Raw genomic sequence first — 17,500 nt, forward strand, 5'->3', positions numbered from 1 at the left:
TCCGAGTCACGAGGTCGAGTTACTCCTCCTCTCTGCGATATTGTGCATGGGCATCGAATCCATTGATAGATTGTTTTCCCACAGGCGGATTTAGAATAGTGATGGAAAGTACAGTGAGTATACTCCTGAGCCATGGTGTTGAAGAGGAACAGGTTCTCTGGCCCCTTTGAGAAGAAGGACTTGGACCTGCTGTTTGAGAACTGTTAGATATTCTTGAGATAACCTGCGAGGGGGTATGTTGGGTGGAGTAGTAATGAGCTCCAAATAATAGCAATGTTGGACAAAGGCCAATAACCATTTGTCTGTGGTGATGGAATTCCAGGCTGGGTGAAAAAACTGTAGTCTGCTCCCGGGGGGGGGGGGGGGGGGGGGGGGAGGATTGGGTAGTCAATGTTTTGCAGTGGGTGTTACTCCGGGTGCGATGGCACCCTTGGACCTTCTGTTATTGTTATTTCCTCTGTAGCCTGGAAGTCCCTAACAGTGGGTGTCTGTAACCCATCCACCATTGCCTTGTCTGTGTCCTACTTCATTTTAGCAAGGGTAGAAGCTATCTGCGGTCCATAAAGATCCTCTTTATCAAAAGGCATATTAGAGTTCTGCCACCTCATACCAATGAGCTCTCGCGTAATGGGTCAGATGGGCCTGTGAATTGGCGATATGCCAATGACTGGCTGCCTGTACTGCCACTCTCTTCCCAGTTGTATCTATTAGTTTACTCTCCTTTTCGGGGGTTATCCCCAGTAGCCTGATTGATTGCCCTCTTACACACAGTGGTTGCAACAATGGAGTCAGGTGGGACTCTACTCCGGATAAACAAGGGGTCAGAAGGCGCAGGTTTATATTTTAGGTCCACCTGAGGGGTGATGACGCTGGCATGGACCAGCTCTTTAAAAATGTCCCCAGCAGGTCTCATGCCAGAAAGCATAGGCATAATTTGGATGTCTTTGTGTGTGGAAGAGAGGGTGTCAAGCAGAAAATCCTGTTCTAGTGATTCTTTGTGGAGTTCCACATTATGAAAAGCCGCTGCCCTAGCAATGACCTGCTGAAAAGAAGTGGCATCCTCAGGAGGGGAGGGACGAGTTGGATACAAGTCTAAATCGATGGGTGTAGTGGGATTAGTATCGTATAGATCCCAAGGGTCAGGATCACCTAATGGCCCTCTTAGCCTCTGAGTGTGTCAATCCCTGAAGTGAGATATCAAGTGGGTCATGTTCTGGAGAAATTGGTGGTGGAGAGTGAAGAGAGGATGGAGGTGGAGGAGGAGGCGGTATAGGAGAAGGAATATCAAGTGCCTCCTCAAATGTTAACTTCCTCTTTGGAGGAGGAGAAGCAAGGATTTAACCACTCCCCTCCTGTATCTGAATCTTCCTCTGAGGAATGCCCATTGTACCAAGACCGGGCTTGACAGGAGATGGAGAAGCCGAAGAAGTGTTTGAGTCTTTCGGCTCAGAAGATTTCAGTACCAAGGTTTTCAGCTTTGAAGTCGCATGCTTGGTTAGAGCCGAGGCAGAAGTGGTTGTAGGAAGCTGGCTCTTTATATACTATACCAAAAAGAGGTATAGTGGGCAAAGAGTCCAGGGGATCCCCAGAGGCTTTACAAAGGCAAAAGCTGAAAATACCAATGCTGTTTCATGGTAGTGTGCTCAAGCAGTTGGCTTATCAGAGGGTAGTGTTAAGCATTTGTTGTACTCACAGAGGCAATAAATGAGACACACACACACAATAAATAAATCGGAGACCAATTTATAAAAATAATACTTGGTTATATTTATTTCGCAGAACCAAAAAACGTAGTTTCAGGTAAATATATGTTTTTCAAAAGAAATATTTCTCAATCCAAAAAGTAGACAGCGCAATTTTTGAGCTCAGCAATGTTAGCGTAAGGGAGGAAGAAAACATTCAGCATACTGGTAGGTAACATTGACTTGCAGATCCAGTCTTCATGATTTAAGGCGAGCACTGGGCAAGGTCCAAAGCAGCACAAATAGTGCATCACCAGCAGCACAGGGACAGCCAGGTGCATGGTGCAAACATAGCATCGGGCCCTCAATACAAGTCAATGGAGAACGGGCAAATCAGAAAAGGGCTGCAGGCTCAGGCCAGGACGCCGGTCAGGAAACCAACAGCTGAGAGGTACATTGCGATGCTCGGGAACATAGGGACAACTTTGGTCCACTTCACCAAGGCCCAGGGGCATCTAATGATGTCAGAAACAGCTAACCGGAGCATGCTGCGGTTTGAGGGTGTTCTCCGTGGAGAAGCTGCAACCGATGTCATGGAGTCCAGGAGGGGTAAGCCCACAATGGAATCAGGCTTTGGAGTGCTGGGGAACCTTGTTGGTACCAATGGGCCACTTTGACTCGGGCCAGAGGCAGCAGGTGCAGATGTGAAACCGGGTGTCGGGTTTCACAGTTTTTCAGGTCAGAGGCCTTGCTTGGAGGTTGTTGCTTTTGAACAGGTCAGCTGTACTCGGGAGGTCTTGGTCTTTGTCGAAGGCTGGCAGTCCTGCCAGGGTTTTGGAGGTTGATGGACAGCAGGACGAGTTAACTTTGGCACAGGTTTCCATGAAGGCAGCAGACAGGCCAGCGGGGCTAGGGCCAAGTCAGGGGCTCTCTTCAGTCTTTTGTTGCAGAACAAAGGACTGGAAGCGTTTGAGGCTCACCGCCCTGCTATGCTGTTCCTTCGGGGGGGGGGGGGGGGGGGGGGGAGGTGAAACCCCTCAGCCCTGATCAGGCTGTGTTTCTGACCCTCAAGAGCAAAAGGCTCTTGTCCCAGGTGGTCAGAAATATGTCTAGAGGTGGCAGGCTGATGCTTTTTAGGGGGCACCTCGGAGTACGTTATGATAATTCTACCACTGGCATCAGTGTGGGTTTATCAAGATGAGATACAGCCCATATACTCGGTAGGATTTCCCTGGGCACTTGTAATATCAAAGAATGGACAGCTATTACAGGGACATATCTGCTCATGCAGGTGTGTCCTCACATGAGGTATAGTGAACCTGCCTTGGGGCTGTAAGGCCTGGTTAAGGAATGACTTACCTATGCCTCATGCAGGATGCTGCAGGCATGGCACACAGAGATGTGTGCCAGGTCGACTCTTCACTTTTCTCTGCACCAAGACACGCAGGCTGCAGTGGCAGTGTGCATATGCTTGGTGAGGGATCCCTTAGGGTGGCACAATTTGTTCTGCAGCCCTTAGGGACTCTTTAGTCACAAGATCCTTGGTACTAGGGGTACCTTTTACAAGAGACTTGTATGTGAGCTAAAGTGGTGCAAATTGTGGAAGCAATGGTACAGTTTAGGGAAAGAACACTAGTACTGGGGACCTGGTTAGCCAGAACCCAACACACTTTGTCAAGCTGCATCACGTCTTAGGCAAAGATCTGGGAGTAACCATGTCAAAAAGGGCACTTTCCTACAGGGGCCAGCTGCTAACTTGGTACCGAAGTTGGGGCTGGCACCGAAGTATGTCCTTAGTCCGAATAGGTCAATGCCACTTGGCTTTTACAGAAATCTTTGGCGGCCGGGCATCCTAAACAGCTTTATGGATCCGACCATGGCCTGAAGGCCGTGGCTGTCTGGCAACCACTATTAGCGGTAATGCCCCAAAAAATGTGGGCGGCTTAAATGAAGGGGCTGGGGTCATAGTATTCGCGTGCTGACCCGAGGGTAGTTTCTGCATCTATGTGTCTATGTCCAAGTCGGAGGCAGAGATGTCATTGATGGAAAAAACCCTTCTCTTCCTCAGCAGTTAGCTCTTCTTGAGCATGTTCCGCGCCAAAAATGTCTGGGGTGTCTTCTGTGGCTCTTTGGGGCATTTCCAGATGTCGAGCCCATAGATCCCCAAGGGTTTTCTTAGACAAAATGCTTTACACATGTCGAAGACAGCTTCCCGATGGTCAGGCAAACGACAGAGGTTGCATACGAGGTGCGAGGGTATTTAGCGTGCTAACGCGGGCAAACCATGAAGGGTGTTCGTTTCATTAGAAACGCATCTTCAATGGAGTTGGTGACATGCGGGAAGGTAGGCCTGAGATGGGCAGTGCCCCGAAGGGTGGTCAGTCGAAGCCTGAACTGACAAAGTTGGAGAATAGCGAAGGAATGGAAAAGCGCAATCGAAAACAACTTCGAGGACAGTAAAGAAACCGAAGAATCGTACTGAACCGAGTCGAAACACAGAGCGCAGCCACACTTGTCCGAACCAAACAGTGGATAGGAAACTATCTAACAATGGAGTCAACGACCAAGCACATTATCACTGAGGAGGAGGAGTCACTCGACCTTGTGACTCAAAAAACTTCTTCGAAGAAAAACTTGCACAGCTCCGGACCCAACACTAGATGGCAGGAGTATGCAGAGCATGTGTATCTCTAGCCACACATGCCAACCAACAGCCCTTAATTAACTTGAGCTTAGAGAGCTCAGTAAGAGATAGCAGGACCATGTAATCTGCATATGTAGTGAAAGTGCTATTCGAATCTGCGCTATTGTGGCGCCTCGTCAGTGCAGAAGACTGCTCCTTTCTTGTCCAAAAATCATGATCAGAGCAGTTACCAATGTGATTATTGCCAATCACATGTTCAACATTCTTAGTAGTTATCCTAAAAGAGGAAATCTCTTCAATAGTTTGTTGAACTAGAATCAATACCCTTTTATCATCAATCTCTTCGCCCACTGTCATCAATAGATTCTCAATCCTAGGCTGGATTACATTTCACAAATCCTGTGTAAAAAAGATTATATTTTTCAGGATTTCACCTGACAGCGCTTCTAAAACCTCCTCCCTCAAATGCGCTTTCAGGCGTAGGAGCTTCCAGTTTGGTTCCAACACAGAGAGATGGGACAAGTGAGTTATGGTCACTGTCTGTGTGTGGTACTACCCGCATATCCCTCACCACTGACCAGGATTAAATATTGACTAAAATAGAACCTATAATGGTCGATCCTCTATTGCCAATGAAGGGCACATTTGCATAGGGTCAAAGGTGGTGCGGCCATTAAGGTGTTTTATGCCGCAGGTCAGAAACATTGACCTAAACCCTTCTGCCCCGGTGCTTGCTAACCCCCATCACTTCCTATAACTGCTTCACGTATTCACCATGCAATATCTTCCTCAGGGAGATTACTCCCTTCTATATGACATGTCAATGCGGTATTAAAATCTCCACATATTTATATACCATGCTGTAGTAATTCACTATAGTCTGATCCAGCCCTTAAGATGGACTCCTCGAACATTCAACACAGATTTACCTCGATCTTCCCTCCATAGGGGTACATAGGCATTCTTGGCATCCACGACCCCTTCCATTGGACAATTCTCACTCAATGTAATATGCTCTATATTGCTAGATATACTTATAGAGACAACACGACTTATGAGGGTTGATAGTTCAGAGGACACCCATATGCCTAGGCCACCCAATGGGTGACCCATGTTCTGCTGGAGTGCAGGAGCATCGTACGTGTACTAACTCTCCAAGGAAATTTCAACAGTTGCTTCTGTCTCCTGAATGCAGCAGATGTCATTTGATCAAATAAATGCTTGTTGAGAAACTGAATACATTTCAATGAATAATTCTTCGTGTGGGATTCTCTGCTCCCCATTGTCCTATTCGGATATCTCTCCCTGTGACTGGGTAGACCGATTAGAGATAGTGCAAAACCCTCCCCCTACCTTCCAGTGCAGTAGTTGCCCTACAAGAAACAGCGCTGCTTGCTAAAGCTGCTGGGAGCCATGCCCAAGTGTTCCCTGAGAAATCAAACGTTTTCTAAACCATGAAAACGTTGAAGGCATATGGTTCAAACTATGAGGAATTTAATTTAATTTATAAAGCGCCCGAATTACCCCCGAACGGGGATCTCCGCGCTTTGGAGGAGCTGCAGTAGGCCAAGAGGAGGGACAGAGTTAAAACAGTACAGTTTTAAGGAGCCTTCTGAATTGAAGGTGATCAGGGCATTGCCGTAGGTGGATAGGGAGTTGACTCCAGTAGAAAGGGGCTAGGTGAAAGAAAGCTTTCCCACCCAGTCGCAATTTTTTGAAACGCGGTACAAGAAGCAAAGATTTAGTTCCTGAGCGGAGTGGCCTAGAAGGTGTGTTATGATTGAATTTTCCTGCAAGATAGCTGGGACCTTTGCCGTTCAAGGTTTTGTGCACAATACAGCATATTTTAAATTTGATCCGTTTGCGTACCGGGAGCCAATGAAGTTGTTGTAGGAGAGCAAGAGAGGCAGTTCTGTGGGGAGCGTTCGAGACAAGGAGAGCCGCAGTGTTTTGGACTACTTGTAATCTGCTCAGCGAGGACTCATTAGCTGAGATTAGAAAGGCATCACAGTAGTCCAGGCGGATCAGCAATAATGCCCGAATTAGAGTTTTCTGTATGGACAAGGGGATGAAGGGGAAGACTCTCCGTAACAGGCAAAGTACATGGAAGCAGGACCCTGGTGTGGTTGCAACGTGCTCTTTCATGGTCAATTTCTGGTCTAAGCGTATGCCAAAGTTCTTGACCACCGTCTTGGGCTCCGGAGGGCTGCCTAGATCCTCCAGCCACCAATTTGGAGACCACAGTAGTGGTGCATCTCCAAACAGCATAAGCTCGGTCTTCTCCCTCCGTTGAGCTGGAGGAAATTGTTCCTCATCCAGCTAGCGATGGCAATCATACCTCCTGAGAAGGTAGACTGGGCTGTTAAATGGTAGCGGCAGTTTCAGTCGATATCTTCCAAGTATTTTGCCCGGCGATAATCGCCTCTCATACCACTCGATAATTTACCAATAAAAGAGGCAGGCGCCGGAGACTGGAAGGCAGGAAACAAGGTTTTATTCCGTCGGAGCAGAACACATCAGATCAGACAGCAAGGTATCGTCACGAGGTGCTCTAACTGCATCTCTGAGACCTGGTCTCTTATACACTGGTTTATTGCTTTATTACACATAGTACATTCTTGTGATTCCCTTGATGTGCGGGGAAATATCCCCTGAAGCCCCGGTTCAGATCCGATCCCACACATAGATACAGTAGAAGTTCCCACCCTACCCGCAGTGGGAGATGGCTATCGCGCAGCAGGGAATTCCGCTAATTCCCGGGGGTGTGTGCAACTGGCCGGGTCTCAGGGGGTAGGGGCTTTGATTCTACTGTAATCCCTTTGATGTGGGGTGTTTCCTTTACAGTAGGGGCAATAAACTGCATCCGCAGGGCTAGGTGATGGCCTGGGACCAGTTCGGTCAATGGGGCGCAGAGGAAGGGGGTTATCAAAGGAGAGGCATGACCATGTATGGGTTTGTCGGTCGGAAGTGGTTCCGTAGCAGGGTCGCGCAGAAGGAGAGGGTTTATGGCCTGTATGAGAGAGCGGGGGTGGCCAGCGCGCGGGGGATGCTCGCAGCGCCAAGGGGACCGCGCTGGCGATTGACAATGAGTGGGGTGTCTAAAATGGCGGCCGTGCATTCGTTGCGCGTGGTGCTGGGGAGGGGCAAGATGGCGCAGATAATGTTCAGTTTGCGAGCTAAATTTCCACAGTCCTCCCTTTTAACATATCTCGCCAGCTTGTCCGGCCAATATTTGCCTTTGTTAGCCTTTCAGTTACAGTATCGTCAATGTTCGTCACACATTTTAAAGATACAGAGTCTTTAGGGTAGGCAGGAGTAATCTGACACATTTGTACATTGTCTCATACAGTTTGATGAAGCAGGCGAGGAGGAAGTACATTCAAAGTTGCAGTATAGTTGTGTACATGGCTGGTGTTGTATGAATGTTACTATACAAAGTTACATTTTCTTAACTTCTCAGTGTACAGTCGGAAGTGATTGATGCAACACCATGAAAACTTGATAAGAAGATAGTTAATATAAAAAGGTGGTTGGGAGAGGATTTTCGACTTTGACATGGGTTCTTCTTTCCAGTGTCCTTTTTATAAAGAGCTATCACTGGTAAGCTCTCATTGTTGTTCTTCTTTCGTTGGCACTGTTGAGCACCGGCGGCGGAGCTAAGGTCCAGCTCAAATCCAATTTCTCACGTTGCAGGGTGTGATCATTCATTGTTCTCCGATCACAGCCCTGTTCCTTAACACAGTTCACCATAGGTACTTTGAGACAGGGTACCTGCCTTTTGTTCTTCTGTGGGTGGGTCAGATTCATAATCCATATAAAAGATGGTGAGAGAGAGAAGGGTGTGACGTGCTTCGGGACGCCGAGGGAAGAGGGGGTGGAGTGGGATCAGATCAAATATGTGGACCAAGGGGAGCAGAATCTTCCAGCACTGGGCCCATCAATCGGGCCCGACGGGTTGAGACTTCAGGCGCGCTGGTCGGTGAGCAGGGGGCCTCGAGGTAGCCCCTCGCGCTTATCGTCCTGAAAAAAGTGTCTCGTCCCATGCCCCTTTTGCTTCGTAGCCTCCCCCTTGGTCGATGTCATAGATGTTCCAAGGTCTGCAGCCAGGCTGTGCGTCACGTCCGACCCCTCCCTTCCGATGGCAGCACGTTATCTTTAAATGGGTACAAGAAACAAAAGTCTTAGAGAGTTGGCAGGGAAGACATTTACATACTTCATCCTCTCTCCCAACCACCGAGTAGTCGCGGACATGTTTTTATCGGTTGCTGCATGATTGGTGTCTCTTAACTCTGATGATAGTGTGTGCGTTTACTAATCTTATCAATTATTGTTGTGGTGCAAGCTTCTGTGGGTGTCCCTGTCCATCGTCTGGCCCCCTAGGTGTCGATTCCTGCGCCTGATACTGGTTGTAGGAAGCCTGACATCGGTCAACCTCCTAGTATATAAAAAAAGAAATTCGAACCGGCTTCTCCGGCAGAGGCTCGTTCGTCCCAACACAAGTTTTGTTACTACATATTTCTTTCCGAGGACTGCTAAGTTTATAAAAAGAAAGTGCGAGGTGCTACTGTCACGGGTTCACGAGTATCCATTTCGGGGAGGAACATAAGCTAAGCATTATTTTTGCTGGTGACAATAGATAACCCTTTATCAGTTTAGGCGAGGTTTTATTAGTGAATAAGGTCATCAGCTGTGTCGTTCGAAATACTCTGAGGCGGCTAGTATAGGGCTGGGGTTATCTTTGGGAGAACAGGGTGCTTTAGACATATTACTTCGGGGTAATTGGGCGGGAGTAATTCTGGGTGGTGGAGATGGTGTCCTTTAAGAACAAAAACCACTGACATATAGTCCCCGTGTTGTGGGTCAGATTGGGGGACATCAGTCGTCTTACCTGTCCTTTCCTTCTCAGCCGATTAGGCTTAATGTTTGTAAAAAGGAGAGGTAGTAACGTGGTAAAGTATGGTCGTTTTTGTTTCTGTCAATTTGTTCGAACACCACTGTGTTCAGGCCAATTATACACTTACCAAAGGGGTGTATGTCGTTTAATTTATTCAAGAAGAAAAGAGGGCGAGAGAGAGAGAGAGAGCCTTTTGCGAGGGAGGGGGAGAGAGAGAGAGAGAGAGAGAGAGAGAGAGAGAGAGAGAGAGAGAGAGAGAGAGAGAGAGAGAGAGAGAGAGGGAGAGAGATGTGCATCAAGTAGGCTATTTTGGCATACACACGACATAAAACGAGAGAGAGAGAGATGAGTAAGATAATAGGCCACTTGGTGCACATACAACATGGGGTAGCATGGGTCTGTTCCATGTAAGAAAACACAAGCGGGGAAAAGACATAAATTCGGTGATCATGTACACACAAATGTCGGATAGGGTATGACAGCACATGCAACAAGATGGAGACTCAGGGTTGCGTCGAGCACGGGGACCTCTCCTTTCCTGTCCTCTATTCCTATGCACGCTGCGTACCTTTAGTATTTTGTAGTTTATCTTATGGGTTGTCTGACCCTTTTATTCTCCTCCCTTTGATCGGTAGACGCACACTTCAATCATACAATGACGCTCTCTTCAAGTGACCCAAACATGAAATGCATACACATTCATATCGTATAGTCGTAGTATACACGCACAATCATGTCATACAGTTTTCCACGTTTCCAATGATGATCTGTAATTTTTCGCACTATCTCGCAACATTTGTCTATGGTTTCCCTGATATTGAACTTGGTGCGGTCCGTGTCCACTCCACTTTTCAGTCGGAACTTCGTCGTGACCTATAGAGGGGAAAATAAGAGGGGAGGGGAGGTGCAGTAGTAAAAATACCTTAGCGCGTGTAGACACGAAAAAGTTCTACCTACCATGTACCAGGCTAGCCGCAGGAGTGTGTGATACCACGGACTTATTATTCTCTAGGTCGATGCGAAGATGTTCTAGTTCATTCATTTCCTGAATTCGGGTTCCCTGGTCGTACATGTATTTCTCAATTGGTCGTATATTGTGGTGCAAGATATCATACCTTGCGTTCGGTATATACCTTATAGTTGATCATTGATTTGACAACTCTTTGAAAAGGACAGGCATGGTGGGTACAAATTCCGTAAAACAAAAATGTGTTAGGCAAATCGAGTTTGTATTATCGGCATGCTTTCGCTTAGGAGTAACAATCATTTGTTCAAAAAGGAAAAAACTTTCAACAACCTAGATGATTAGTCATGACACTGATTTCGTAATTCCTTTTTTTTTTTTAAGAAGCCCTTTATTTAAAACAATGTCAGTATGGAAATACGGGCCTACAGCCGCCATAGATCGGCCACGGTGTGAGAGGCGTCGAGCAACATGAGCAACACTAGATTAATATAAAAAATTTGGTTCCCCCCTTTCCCCCACCATCATGTGTGAAAGTATCGCATACATATATATATGTCTTTTTAACACAAATGTCACGTGGCTGGAACGCCACAAGGAGTTATAGGCCACTCCTACATCAGCGCCATCTTGGGGCGGGGTCGGGCCAGTGCACAGTCTAAGTCTTTCCATGAATTTAGCAGTTGAACCAGAATTCCTTTCGGTGGTTCGAGAACCTTCGTTAGCGTCAAGCTTTGCGTCAGCATGGCGTCACTGCAACCTTGTAGCAATGCCATGGTTCGTTCTTAGGGCGGGGGCAGCAGGCGGGTTCTTCCGCCGACGCTTTACTTTCTTACTGCACCAAGCGGAGGCAAGGCGGCTGCCGCCCGGGGAAAAAAGAGCAATGGCGGTGGTTTTGTCCTTACCGGAAGTCCGCAGGAGTCGAATGTCAAATGACTCCAACCAATTCTGCAAGGCTGAGGGGAGCGTTCTGTCAAGGGTGGGGCCCATGCCCTAGCAAACAAGCTTTTGAGTCCAGAATTGTCTCACGGTGGGCCAGGCCTGGAACCGGAGGGGTCGGCCGCCGGAGTTCAAGGGCAGCAGTAGCAGCAGCTCCTCGGTACAGTCACCGGAGAGGAGCCAGCAGCAGTAACAGTAGCAGATCGGGTGGTGCTGCCACCGGAGTGGCATCAGTTGCAGCGACAACAGCAATCCGGAGGACATCATCATCGGAGTGGGCCCCTACTTACTTGGCTGCGGGGGCCCACTCCCCGCGTCGGGTGCTAGCGGTAGTCCTGGTGAACCCTGTCCTTGGGTGGTTGCCTGGCGGCCGCGTGCAGGGGTGCCGGCTCAGCCGAACGGCGAATGAAGTGGCAGGGCGCAACTCAGCTGGCCGACGTGTGAAAGGCGTGGTTTGGGGTGCCCTCATCTGATGGCGAGCCTCCACCTGGGGAGGTGGGGGAGGTCCGTTCGCGTCGCCTCCCCCCGCCAGGGCACCCTCCGTTATTGAAGGAAGAAGTGACTGGGAAGACCCGCACAGCGTGCCAGGGTGAAATTCAGCAGGCCGATGAAAAAGATGGCTGGGTGCAGCTCAGCTGGCCGGAGAGTTAAAGGCGGTTGGGATGCCTGGCAAGCCTCCACCTGGGGAGGTGGGGGAGGTCCGTTCGCGTCGCCTCCCCCCGCCAGGGCAGCAGCCATAATTGAAGAAAGAAAGAAAACGGGAAGGTCCGCACAGCGTGGCGGGCTTCGCCTTGGTATTTGCCAGAACTTCGGCGCTTCGTATAGCCTCCGGCCTATTCGCACAATCGCCCGCCACTGATGTCAATGGATTTTTGCATGGTTTTTATAGCCCAAAGTCAACTAAGAGGGACCGCCCAAAACAGGCCAATGTTGCAATTTCGAGGAAGGAGAGGCGAGGACGGTGTCACGTGGACGTTAAGGCTTTGGGATGGAGGTTGCAGCAGACTGTTATGTAAATAGTTGTTTTTTTAAAACGTGTTTTATCCTGTTCATTTTGCCGGAATGTTGTTATACTTGTAATTTATTAAAAAATGTTTGACCATACTATTTCGCTGGAGCGTTGTACGTATCAGTGATCTGGTTAGCGTATTCGGAAAAAAATGGCATTTGCTCGATTGCACGTGATCCTAATCAAGTGTGGTGACGTTGATGGTGGGTATCAACAAACTTCCGGTTGTGTCTATTGGGGTCCCTATTTTTGTTCAGTTCCAAATGGACCGGGCACTGGGATTTCCAGTGTCCGAACCCTCTACAGAATGCACATTGTTTTCCATCTAAGTCTCTCCGTCCGTTGTAGGGTGTAGATGCATGGTCTCTAGGGGGTTTTTGTCCTGGTTCTCGCTGTTTACCTATGGTATCGAGTTGTACCCAGGTATATCCGAACGGCTCAGCGTGGTCAACTTTCCGGATTTGTTTCCACACATCAGCCGGCAGACATAGCCCAAAGAACAAGTCGATATCTGCTAACGTCATTATCGTTGAGCCTAAGGCTGTACCTAATTCAGTGTAGAAGGCAGTCGGGTTCTTTCTCAAGTCGGGTAGGGTCTTTCTAAAGGTCAAAATATCTTGCCGGTCCCACGGCTGGTAGACCCAGTTATATACAACCCTTCCCTTCGCATCTTGGTGGTTGATGTCGTCGTGTGTTCCCTGACCCCGTGGGGGGACCCAGTAGGGGGCAGCTTCTTTAATGGGCATCATGGCCTCGGCCCTTCCTCCCTGGGGCTTAGTTGCCATGGGGGTTTCCGTTGTGGTTGTCTGTCCATGTTCTTTAAGGTGTCGGTAGACCTCGAGTGTACGAGTGAAGAGGTTCGTTACATCGCCCTCTCTTTCTTCCCCAATGTCTACCTTCCTATATAGGGCCGCTAGGCCTTCGGGACCTTTATCGTGGTACCTATTCTCATATGTATTCAGGGTGCGATAACAGAGCCGTACGACGAAGTGTCGTCTGCGGCTGTCGGCATACGATTTATACACGTCCGTTATATACTCCTCACTTTCTTTTCGCTCCACCAGCGTCCCTACTATCTTGTCAATTCCTGCTCGTTCATCTTTAGTTAACCGATTCATTCTGGTGGACTCTTTCTTTCCTATCTCATGGTCGTCTAGCGTTGTAGTCGACGTTAGGTTTAGTACAAGAGGTTCAGCCGGCGCGGAGGCCGTGAGGGCCGAGGCCCCTGTACTGCTTTCGTTCGTGTTCGGGGGTTGTGGGTGTTGCACTACTGATTGGGAGGGTGCATACGGAGGGGGCATGTAAATGGTCGGGGGACCTAACAGTAATTCGTCATTCGTTTGCTGCCTGGAGGACAACACAGGGTAGAGCAAAGAAGGGGACCTAACAGCGTACTGGCCTGAGGTTTCGGGCTCCTGGCTTAGCTTAGTTTCCCTTCTCTCTTTTATGTCTTCTTCTAACTTTTTAGCGGCAAGGTGAGCTGCCTTTCGTAATTCCTTTTCTGCTTTTACTTCTTCCCTCTTTTTCCGTTGCGTCGCTTCTTTACGCCACATGCCAATACTGTCAAGCATAGTAGGCGTCGTCTTATTGCTACGCAGAGCTACTTCTAGCGCTTCTATCTTGCGATCGTCGAAGGATCCCATCAGTGGCCACTGACTTTCGGGCTCCTTCTTGGTATATTTATGCCACAGCTTGCTATAAGCCACGGCGACTAGTCCATATTTAGTGAACATGTCCTTATTAGGGGTGCCTTCCAGTGGAGCCGGGTGGTTCACCTCTAATAAGCGGTCCGGGCAGAACCAACTACCAATCAGTGGGGAGAAGATAGGCATGACGGGTTTCAACGGGGACAAAAGTCAGCACTACCTATCTTTTCACTGCTTGCAAAGACTAGACAGAATATCTCTATTCCTCGTTATTTGTAAGCAGAGAATACCTCCAAAGAACCAATATCGAACAACTAGTGTTCGGACAATCAATCAATCAATCAATGGGGAGATAAAGATAGGCACGACGGGTTTCAATGGGGACAAAAGTCTGCGTTACCTACCCTTCACTATTTGCAAAGACTAGACAGAATATTCCTATTCTACGTTATTTGCAAACAGAGAATATCTCAAAAAGCACTATTCTTCAAAACAATCAATGTTCGGACAATCAATCAATGGGGAGATAAAGATAGGCACGACGGGTTTCAACGGGGACAAAAGTCTGCGTTACCTACCCTTCACTATCTGCAAAGGGAGAGAGAGAGAGAGTATTTCTACTCCTCCCCGTTTGTAGACAGCGAATATCTCAAAAGAGAACAATCAATGAGCACAATCAATGAGCAATACTAGTATTCAATCAATCAATCAATTATTTCGCACTTTTGTCGTGTTTCACGACCTTACCCGGACCGCATGGACAGTTTCTCGTCTTCCGCCTCCAGCGCCCGATCGTCCTCTATTCTCCGTATTTGCCGCGGCACTCCTGATGGTTCCCAGTCAGGACCGTAGATCACTCGAGAGAGGTCTGCTCGGAACCAGTGAAGTTCGGATGATCGGCTGCCAGACGAGGGTCTATTGGGCAGGAGCTCTCCCGATCGTTGCAGTCGTTCACTCTGTCGTCGGGACCTCTCCCACTGGATCCACGTGTCGCTGATGGGCCCCACGTTTGGGACGCCAATTGTTAAATGGTAGCGGCAGTTTCAGTCGATATCTTCCAAGTATTTTGCCCGGCGATAATCGCCTCTCATACCACTCGATAATTTACCAATAAAAGAGGCAGGCGCCGGAGACTGGAAGGCAGGAAACAAGGTTTTATTCCGTCGGAGCAGAACACATCAGATCAGACAGCAAGGTATCGTCACGAGGTGCTCTAACTGCATCTCTGAGACCTGGTCTCTTATACACTGGTTTATTGCTTTATTACACATAGTACATTCTTGTGATTCCCTTGATGTGCGGGGAAATATCCCCTGAAGCCCCGGTTCAGATCCGATCCCACACATAGATACAGTAGAAGTTCCCACCCTACCCGCAGTGGGAGATGGCTATCGCGCAGCAGGGAATTCCGCTAATTCCCGGGGGTGTGTGCAACTGGCCGGGTCTCAGGGGGTAGGGGCTTTGATTCTACTGTAATCCCTTTGATGTGGGGTGTTTCCTTTACAGTAGGGGCAATAAACTGCATCCGCAGGGCTAGGTGATGGCCTGGGACCAGTTCGGTCAATGGGGCGCAGAGGAAGGGGGTTATCAAAGGAGAGGCATGACCATGTATGGGTTTGTCGGTCGGAAGTGGTTCCGTAGCAGGGTCGCGCAGAAGGAGAGGGTTTATGGCCTGTATGAGAGAGCGGGGGTGGCCAGCGCGCGGGGGATGCTCGCAGCGCCAAGGGGACCGCGCTGGCGATTGACAATGAGTGGGGTGTCTAAAATGGCGGCCGTGCATTCGTTGCGCGTGGTGCTGGGGAGGGGCAAGATGGCGCAGATAATGTTCAGTTTGCGAGCTAAATTTCCACAGGGCCTTGGGAGTGAATTTGTTGAATGAAAATAAGAGCAGAGTGTCATCAGCGTACGAGATTGGTGTAAAGCCCAATTTCCTGAGTAATTCCGCTAGAGGAGCAACATAAATGTTGAATAAAGTGGGACAGACAGGAGCCCTGAGGTACTCCCTTAGTCAGTCCCATGATCTTCGACTGAAGGGGCCTAGGTTAATAGTCTGAGTTTGGAGGGAGAGAAAGCACAACATCCACTGAAAGGCTTGTCCTTGGATTCCGATTTCTTTAAGTCTCCCGAGCAGGATCTGTTGAGACCGTATCGAAGGCGGCCGGCAGATCAAGCAGTACAAGTAGAACTGCTCGTCCGTTGTCCAGGGACTGCCTGATGTTGTCAGTAACAGCAATCAAAGCTGACTCGGTGCTGTGCCTAGGCCTAAATCCGGACTGAGATGGATCAAGGCATCCCGTGGATTCGACATGGTCAGATAGATGTTTGTTGACGTGTTTTTCCAATATCTTACTCAGAAGGGGTAGAAGAGAAATTGGACGAAAGTTGCATAGGTCCTCCATGGGGGCCTTGATGTTATTGCGGATGGGAATTATTTGTGCCGCCTTCCATTCAGCAGGAAGTTGACCCTCACTCATTGAGAGATTGAGGATAGAGCAAATTGGAGGAGGGGGGGGGGGGGGGGGCGGGTAGCTGTTTGGAGAGTAGAGTGGAAATTTTCCAACAGCTACACCTTTGTCGGGGCAGAAGAGCAGCAGAATCCAAAATCATGCTGAGAGCTACCAGCTGAGGTGATTTTATCATAAATCAGCTCAATTTGTAAAATGTGTTGCTATTTCATCACAGAGTGCTTGTAAAGGGGCCGCCTCATTTTAGGTTTTTGTGATATTGGGTCAGTGCGATCTTATATCTCTCTTTATCCTGTACATCATGGGAATGGTGTCAGCGCCTTTCCAGAGCCTTACACAGATGTTTTTCCGTCCGTAGGTTTGACGAAAACCACGCTGTCTGAGGGTGCCTGGCCGAACTAGGGTACTGTTTCAGAGGGGCCAGAGGATCAATGGCCGTATTTACTGTAGAGTTGTAGCGAGTCAGGCATTCCTCATTATTATCTAACTCAAGATTCCAAGGTGCTGGAATTGTATCCTGATAACGATCCGGGGTGATTTTGTGCCACTGTCTGCGAAGGTTGTGGAGGGCCAAAGGGGGAGCATCATGAACCCTGGGGCCCTCGATTTGGAAATCAATTAACGCGTGGTCCGTCCATGTAAGTGGACAGGGAACTTCACAGAAGATATTGGGAGAGTTAGTAAAAATTAGATCTAATGCATGTCCTGCTGAATGTGTGGGATCGTCGTTGAGCTTACCAAGTTCTAGAGTGGCTAAGTCTGCCAGGAGCACGGAGGCATCCTGATTTGTGGTACACTCACTATGCACGTTAATATCTCCCAGGAATAGAAACTTTAGTGGAGAGGACATTAATTATGGAGCTATTGATTCCATAAATTGGAGCGATAAATCCAAAAGAGGGCCTGGAGGCCGGTATACAAGGGCGCCTTTCCAACTATGTTGTGATAGCAGATCCATTCTAAAGACTAAGATTTCAATTTTTTCATTGTAGCGTTGCTCAAGTATGGATACTTTAATGGAGTCTTTAATGGAGTCTTTATGAATAATAGATAATGAATAATAGCTCCATCCACTTTGGACAGTCTATCCAGCCTTTGAATGCGGTAGCCCTCCGGGAGTACCACTGCAATAGCGTGGTGGAGCTTGGTTTAAGCCAGGTTTTTCGTCAAGAATACCATATCAGGGTTCTTGGAGGTGAATAGGTCCCAAACTTCTACTGCGTGCTTAGGCAGGGATCTAACATTGCTTAAGAAGCC

This window comes from Triturus cristatus, chromosome 5_1 (genome assembly GCF_964204655.1).
Source record: "Triturus cristatus chromosome 5_1, aTriCri1.1, whole genome shotgun sequence".
Classification (NCBI taxonomy): Eukaryota; Metazoa; Chordata; class Amphibia; order Caudata; family Salamandridae; genus Triturus; species Triturus cristatus.